Source organism: Scylla paramamosain, chromosome 19 (genome assembly GCF_035594125.1).
Source record: "Scylla paramamosain isolate STU-SP2022 chromosome 19, ASM3559412v1, whole genome shotgun sequence".
In the NCBI taxonomy this organism is placed as follows: Eukaryota; Metazoa; Arthropoda; class Malacostraca; order Decapoda; family Portunidae; genus Scylla; species Scylla paramamosain.
Genome location: NC_087169.1, coordinates 19,781,142 through 19,788,641, shown reverse-complemented (window position 1 = coordinate 19,788,641; position 7,500 = coordinate 19,781,142). Strand labels below are relative to the sequence as shown.

General features: G+C 41.1%; 1 protein-coding gene across 7 annotated transcripts in view; it reads left to right on the top strand.

Annotated features, from left to right (window-relative positions):
* Positions 1-7,500, top strand: part of LOC135109836 (serine/arginine repetitive matrix protein 2-like) — a 285,688-nt gene that overhangs the window by 131,236 nt on the left and 146,952 nt on the right. For 6 of the 7 annotated variants that reach the window (XM_064021577.1, XM_064021583.1, XM_064021576.1 and 3 more), the window contains one exon: positions 7,457-7,500. This exon is cut by the window's right edge and continues 51 nt beyond it. The gene's annotated coding sequence lies outside the window, so the exon portion shown is untranslated. Of the gene's footprint in view, positions 1-6,122; positions 6,267-7,456 lie in introns of those variants that run through there. The other variant, XM_064021582.1, reaches the window with a different exon arrangement.

Genomic DNA, 7,500 nt, shown 5'->3' with positions numbered 1-7,500 from the left:
TTTTCCTTCACACACTCTTTCCCACTTGACTTCCTTCTTTATTTCTTTATTTCTTGAGGTCTTCGCTCGTTTTCTTCTGTTTTCTTTTATTGGCTTTTGTTTTCCTCTCCCTTAAAGTTATTGCCATTTTATTCTGCTTCTGGATTTTCTTGTTTCACTTTCAGATTTGCTGTTTTTTTTTGTTTTTCTTTTCATTTTTGTGTCTTTTCCTGTGTTTTTATTATTTTGTTTTGTTTTTGTTGTTTTGTTCTTGTTCCTCATCTTCTTGTTGTTTTTCTTCTTATTGTTTCTGCTTTTTTTTATTTTCTTTATTTCTTTCTTATTGTTCTTGTTCTTGCGCTTGTTCTTCTCCTACTGTTTCTCCTCCTCTTCTAATTCCTCTTCATCATCATCATCATCATCATCATCATCATCATCATCATCATCATCATCATCATCATCTTCCTTCTCCTCTTCTCCCCTTCACTCATCCTCACCTTTTAGTAATTTCATTGTTGTTATCGTCCTTTGCCTCTCTTGCTTTTCACCTCCTGTTTATCCTCCTCTTCCTCCTCCTCCTCCTCCTCCTCCTCCTCCACACCGCCACTTCACAACCTGCCCGGAGCCTCGCATTAAACTCGACTTACATAACTGATTTCCTTCCATTCGCTACCCGATATTTGGAAAAGGTAAATTTTCCTGTGTTTTAAATTCTCAGGCGATGGTGGCTGGGAGGAGGAGGAGGAGGAGGAGGAGGAGGAGGAAGGGGGTGGGGGAGAAGAAGAGGAATAGTGCAAGAGGAGGAAAGGGAAGGTAAATTCTGTTCTATTTTTCCTAACCTCTCTCTCTCTCTCTCTCTCTCTCTCTCTCTCTCTCTCTCTCTCTCTCTCTCTCTCTCTCTCTCTCTCTCTCGGCGTTACATTCGTTTCTCTCCCTCTGTGTCTCGTTCTTTCCTGCTTTCTTTCTCTTTCTCCTTCTCTCTTTGTTTCCAGTCATTATCATCATACTTCCTCCACCTCTTTATTCCTGGATTCTTTAGTGGCGCGAATCACAGCCTTCCTACTCAGCCTCTAAAGTTTAACCTTGCGTAACCCGGATCTAAGAAGGGCGTTAGGAATTGAAGTGATTCCTCCTCTTCTTCTTCTTCTTCTTCCTCTTCCTCCTCCTCCTCCTCCTCCTCCTCCTCCTCCTCCTCAAACAATCGTCTTAATCACGCTGGAGTTAGAGGAAGAAGGGAGGAAGAAGAAGGGGGGATGGGTTTAGTAAGAGAGGGTTGGGGGGGCATTCCCTGGGGTGCTATGAGAGGAGGAAGCGTGCAAACAAAGAGCCGAGGAAGGAGGAACGAGGAGGAAGGTTTTGATCGCCTTTGGAAGAACGTTGAAGGATATGGAAGGAGCGTCAGGGTTGGTGAAGCCTTTGTGTGCAAGCTTGATGTGGTTCGCGCTGCCTTATGTCTCCCCGCCAGCTGGTGTCTCGAGTGAGTGTGTGATAGTGTTCTTGCCTCCCTCTCTTTCTTCTCTTTCTCTCCTCTCTCTAATACCTTCCTTGTTCTGACTCTTCTATTGTCTCTAGCTGGTCTCTTTTTTTACAGTTATTTTACTATCATTTCTGTCTAAGCTGTCTGTCTCTCTATCAGGTCTTTCGAAATGCTACTGTTTTTACTTTGCTTTCCTGTCTCTTGAATACCTAACGTGGTTCTGATTTGCTTATTGTCTCTACTTGGTCTCTTTTTACAATGCTTCTGCCGTGCTACCACTGCTGTTTACTCTACCTGCTGTCTGTCTCTCTATTTGGTCTTTTGAAATGCTACTTTCTTTTTATTCTCCCTTCTTTCATCTCTTTAATTCCTTCCTTGGTTTAGATTTACCTGTTGTCTCTTGTTGGTATCTATAACTCTGATGCTTTTACTTGCTCTCTCTCTCTTTCCGTGGTGGCTTTTAAACGTTGCTGTATTCAGTCTGTTATATATCTTCCTTGTTATCTATTTTCCTTTTTGTTTCTTACTTGCTTTCTTTCTCTTATCTCCTGTTTTTTTTTCTTCTGTTCTTAGCTTGTAAATTTTCAGTGTTATTTACTTGTATTCTGTTTTCAGTCTGCATTTTTACAATAATTCAACTTCATATTTACTAACTCACTTCCTTACACTGTCTGGTCCCTCTTGACAGTGTTACTACTCTTACCCTGCTCTCCATACTCCAATACTTTCCCTATTTGCAACTTCCCTTCCCTCTCTCTCTCTGTCTTTCTCTGGCTGGTCTTTCACAATATTGTTTTTACTCTCTTTGCTCAAATATCTCAGTGTTTTTAGTCTATATTCTCCCTTGAGTTGGTCTGTTTTGACAATACTACAACTCATGGCGTTCTTTCTTCACTCAACTGGTTTCCTTTTTTTTTTTTTTGTATTATCTTCTGCCAAGTGTCTTCCTTCTATCTGTCTGCATTTGGTGTCTTCCTCTCCCTCCCACACTCACTTTCCTTCTTTCTGAGTGAGTGCACGCAGTTTCCACTCTCCCGGATTTCTTTCTTATGTTAATTTTTTGTTTTATAATTCCTTGTGTATAAAGTGCGTGTGTTTGGGAAAGTTTAGTTCTTTTCTTTTCCTTTTTTTCTGTCTTTTTCGTTTTATGTGTTTTCATGCTTCTTATTCTTTTCCTTTCTTTTTCCCTGTTTCATTTCCTTTTCCTTCTTGCTCTCCGCCCTTGTCTTTCTTCCCTTTCTCTCTCTCTCTCTCTCTCTCTCTCTCTCTCTCTCTCTCTCTCTCTCTCTCTCTCTCTCTCTCTCTCTCTCTCTCTCTCTCTCTCTCTCTCTCTCCGCCCCTTCCCTATTTTTGGTTTATTCTTGCATTTAATTTCTTACATTTGTTCTCTTCCCGTCGGCATGAAAGCTCTCTCTCTCTCTCTCTCTCTCTCTCTCTCTCTCTCTCTCTCTCTCTCTCTCTCTCTCTCTCTCTCTCTCTCTCTCTCTCTCTCTCTCTCTCTCTCTCTCTCTCCCGTATCTTCCCTCTACAGATACGGACGATTCCTCGCTTTCTCTAGCTAGAAAAAGCTCTAACACAATATTCCGTGTGTTCACAATTCTCTCTCTCTCTCTCTCTCTCTCTCTCTCTCTCTCTCTCTCTCTCTCTCTCTCTCTCTCTCTCTCTCTCTCTCTCTCTCTCTCTTTCGTAATTACTCGTGCTTGATCAAATATTCACAGTTCATTCCGGCCATTGTTGCTTTTCTAATTGCGTTTCCCATTTTTTATGTTCTCCTCGCCTTCTTTACCTGCACTTTGAACGCTGAATAAAGAAAGTATTAAGGGTGAGTGACACGCTTTGTAAAGAATGGACATTTTGGGGAACGGGGAATGAAAAGAAGGGAAAAATTTCTCTCCTGGGAATATATATAAAAAAAAGAGAATGACAGGAATCTCTTGTTGTGTCTTGTCGGCTTGATTTGTTCTTATTTTATTTATTTTATTTTTCACTTTAAGATGTATGTCTTGTATGTCTGTGTGTCTGTGTGTATGCATGTATGTATGTATCATGTAAAAGTATATAATTTCTCTTTTTTTTTTTCGCTATTCCTGTAATTGTTGTATGCAGTGTGTGTGTGTGTGTGTGTGTGTGTGTGTGTGTGTGTGTGTGTGTGTGTGTGTGTGTGTGTGTAACACTGTCATTATTTTTCTCGTTTGTTTTGTATGCAATTGTATGGAAAATGTGTGTCTGTACGTATGTTTGTATGTATATATGCATGTATGTATATGTATGTATGTATGGCACGAAAGCAGGGAAAGTGGAGAATAAATAAATAAACATACAAAAATACAATCAAACAAACAAACAAACAAGTAAACAAAAATAACAACAGACATAGAGTACTGGAGGAGAGAGAGAGAGAGAGAGAGAGAGAGAGAGAGAGAGAGAGAGAGAGAGAGAGAGAGAGAGAGAGAGAGAGAGAGAGAGAGTTACATGTACATACGTATACGAATACATATATACATAGATTTTTGCTGTTATTCGCATTTCTTTTGTGTTTGGTGCGTAAATCCGTTTGGGAGCATCCAGAAATGGCGGGAAAACTGCTTCGCCCATAAAGAATCCAGAATCCGGCTCTATATCACCCACGAACGAGCTGGCCGGATATTGAGGAATACTGAATACATATCCGGCACGCTGCTGAATATTTGCACGCCGGAATATATAAATTTGAGAGAAATATTCCCACGCTTCGATTGCCTGTGTTTTGGTGAGCGACTTAGAGCCAAAGGGAAAATGCACGCTGCTGATTGGCCAGTTGTGATGCAATGCTGGTGACGTCACGATGGTCACTGCTCGGTGATTGGTTCTGCTTACGTGTGTGTTTGTGTGTTTTTTTTTTATCATGGTTTGCTTGTGTCTCTGTTTTGTTTATTGTTTTGTTCTTTTTTCTTTTTTTCTTTTTCTCTTTTAGTTTTGTGTGTTTTTACTTTATTTTATTTTATTTTTTTGTTTATTTGTGGTGTGAGTCAAATTAAATCTTTCGTTCTAGTTTTCCTTACTTTCTATCATTGTTTAACTTTCTTTTCTTTTTTCTTAGTTTTCTCCTCCTCCTTCGCTTCCTCCCTTTATTCATTTCTTGTTCTTGTTTATGGTCTTTTTGTGTTTGCGTCTTTGTTTGAGAGAGAGAGAGAGAGAGAGAGAGAGAGAGAGAGAGAGAGAGAGAGAGAGAGAGAGAGAGAGAGAGAGAGAGAGAGAGAGCAGGAGTGTGGACAGTGTGATACTAGTGAAGAGGATTGAAGCTGTTACATGAGTGAGAGAGAGAGAGAGAGAGAGAGAGAGAGAGAGAGAGAGAGAGAGAGAGAGAGAGAGAGAGAGAGAGAGAGAGAGAGAGAGGTGGTAATGTGAGCAACGATTGTAATTAAGATGGGAAGAGAAATGACAAAAGTGAAAAAATTAAGGAATGACATTATTTGTTTCTCTTATCTTCCTTTCCTTTTCTTCCTTTATATCAACAATTATTTCTTACTTCCCTATTATATTTTAAAGAACTTTTGCTAATTTTTGCTATGTATTTTTTTTAACTCTTATTTCTCCTTTTCTCTCTTTCCATTTTCTAAACCTTTCTTCTTTTATTTTTTTTTTCTTTTAAACGCTTCTTCTTCTCTCTTTTACTTTATCTGCTTTTTCTTCTCAATTTTTCATCTCTCTCCTTCCTTCCTTCCTTCCTTCCTTCCTTCCTTCCTTCCTTCCTTCCTTCTTCCTTTCCTCCTCGTAAACTTATTCTTTCTTCGCCTTTCTTTTTCCCTTCTAAACGCTTGTCCCTTCCTCTCCTTTCCTGTTTTTTTTATTTCCTCACCTTTTCTTCATCAGGAGTTATTCATCATCATTTTCCTTCATGCCATCTTCCCTCACATCACTTCCCCTCACATCTCCCTCTCACACTCTCATTCTCGCCACATCTTTCAGTCTACTTCTCGTCTTCTTACCTCGCTTCCTCTCCCCTTCCTCCCCTCATAAACTCATCCTTGTCCTCTCCCCCCACCTCCTCCCTTCCCCTGCTTTTCCCCTCCCTTCCCCTCATAAAACACTCACCTCCCCTCGCTTAGGTCTTTCCGGACAGCAATCTCTCGTCTCATATCTTCCCCTTGATCATTCGTGATGGAGGTGTATTCTCTTCCCTCCTCATTCTCTCCATTTATTCCCTCCCTCCCGCCTCCCGACTCCCCGCCGCCTCCCTCTCTATCTCTCGTTTTCTCTCTCTTTCTCTTCCTCTTTTTCTCTTCTCTTTTTCTCTTCTGTTTTATCTTTTATCTCTTTCTCTCTTGTCCTCAGTGTTGCTGTGAGGTGTTTGTATCGTGTTTTTGTTGGGCTCTCTCTCTCTCTCTCTCTCTCTCTCTCTCTCTCTCTCTCTCTCTCTCTCTCTCTCTCTCTCTCTCTCTCTCTCTCTCTGTATGACGTATTTAAGTTAACTAGCTCGTTGTATCGTGTTATTATTTTTGTGTCGATAAACGAGTATAGGGAACGTGAATTGGTCTGGTGTTTAACGCAGTACTATTTAACTTTCATTGTATTGTATTTATTCCACCAACGTATTATTAGTATTGAGATATGTTTAATATAAGTAAGCAATGGCGAAAAGGGACTGGTAACTAGCTTGTTTAGTTGCGCCATATACGTGCTGCACTCTGGCGGCGAAAACGAGAAACAGTTCAAGAGGGAGTGAGTAACCGCCAGTCTGTCTGCGATGTAGCACCTGTGTACTTGTGTCTTCGTGTTACCTGTGAATACCTGAACTCCTCGCCTCGACACCTTATTGCGCCACAAACCGGTGAGTGTTGCTTATTGTGCTTGCAGGCGTTTGATGGATAGATCAGGGAAATGGAGTTGCAGTCTGTAGCTTCGTTGTTGTTGTTGTTGTTGTTGTTGTTGTTGTTGTCGTCTCTGCTTCCGCTGCTATAGATTGGACTGTTGCCGCCTCTACCTTGTCTAACATCCCTGAGTGGGTTTAATAATGTTTGTCTGTCTGTTTTTCCAATATATGTTTTGATTCTCTCTCTCTCTCTCTCTCTCTCTCTCTCTCTCTCTCTCTCTCTCTCTCTCTCTCTTCCTCTCACACTCCTAGATATTACGCAGTGTTCAAGTGCTCGTGTGACGCTACAGATATATGATTGCCTCCTGGTACGAGAGAGAGAGAGAGAGAGAGAGAGAGAGAGAGAGAGAGAGAGAGAGAGAGAGAGAGAGAGAGAGAGAGAGAGAGAGAGAGAGAGAGAGAGAGAGAAGCTTATGAGGTGCGAGCGTCCTGGTTGGCGGCTCTTGGTGAATGTCCGTTGCGTGTTGTAGTAAATTTTGTTCGTGACGTAAATAAGTAGAAGGTTTGGTGTCCGTGGGTCCCGTGCTGGCTGATGGCACCCTTGGGAATAATCGGTTTGCACTCCCTGGGACCTGTGTGTGTGTGTGTGTGTTAATCTTTTCATATTGTACGTTTTAAATCAAATTCGTGTTTTGTTTTTTTTTGTATTTTTTACGCAGCTTCGTCTTATTTTCTTTTATATTTTTTTGTTTGTCTTCTTTCTTAGAGTAAATATTAAAGTGTGTAGCGCGTTCTGTGTGTGTGTGTGTGTGTGTGTGTGTGTGTGTGTGTGTGTATGTGTGGTGAAGGGGGGTAGGTCACTCTTCACAGCAAGTATCACAACATTTAATCATTCATGGCAGCAAAAAAAAGTGTCGTGTGTTTCATAATGTTTATCAGAACTGGTCGTGAAATGCAGCAGCGCGGCGTGAATCTTTATTGCCTTCCTTTTCCCTCCCAGATTATGTCATTCACGCTGGGGAAAATTTTGGAGTGTAACTGTACTTTTCAACTCCTTTCTATTTTCCCTTCCTGGATACATCTCACTGGAAGAAGAAAAATGTGATTGATGAAAACATTGCAAAAAAAATCGTTTTGCATTTTGTTTGCCAATAGTGTCCGCGGGCATTATGTAATTTTCCTGACAGTCCATATTTTTCCTCCTGCAGGGCGTGTGAGAGCGGCTGCACTTCCATCACTTCAGGAGGAGCGC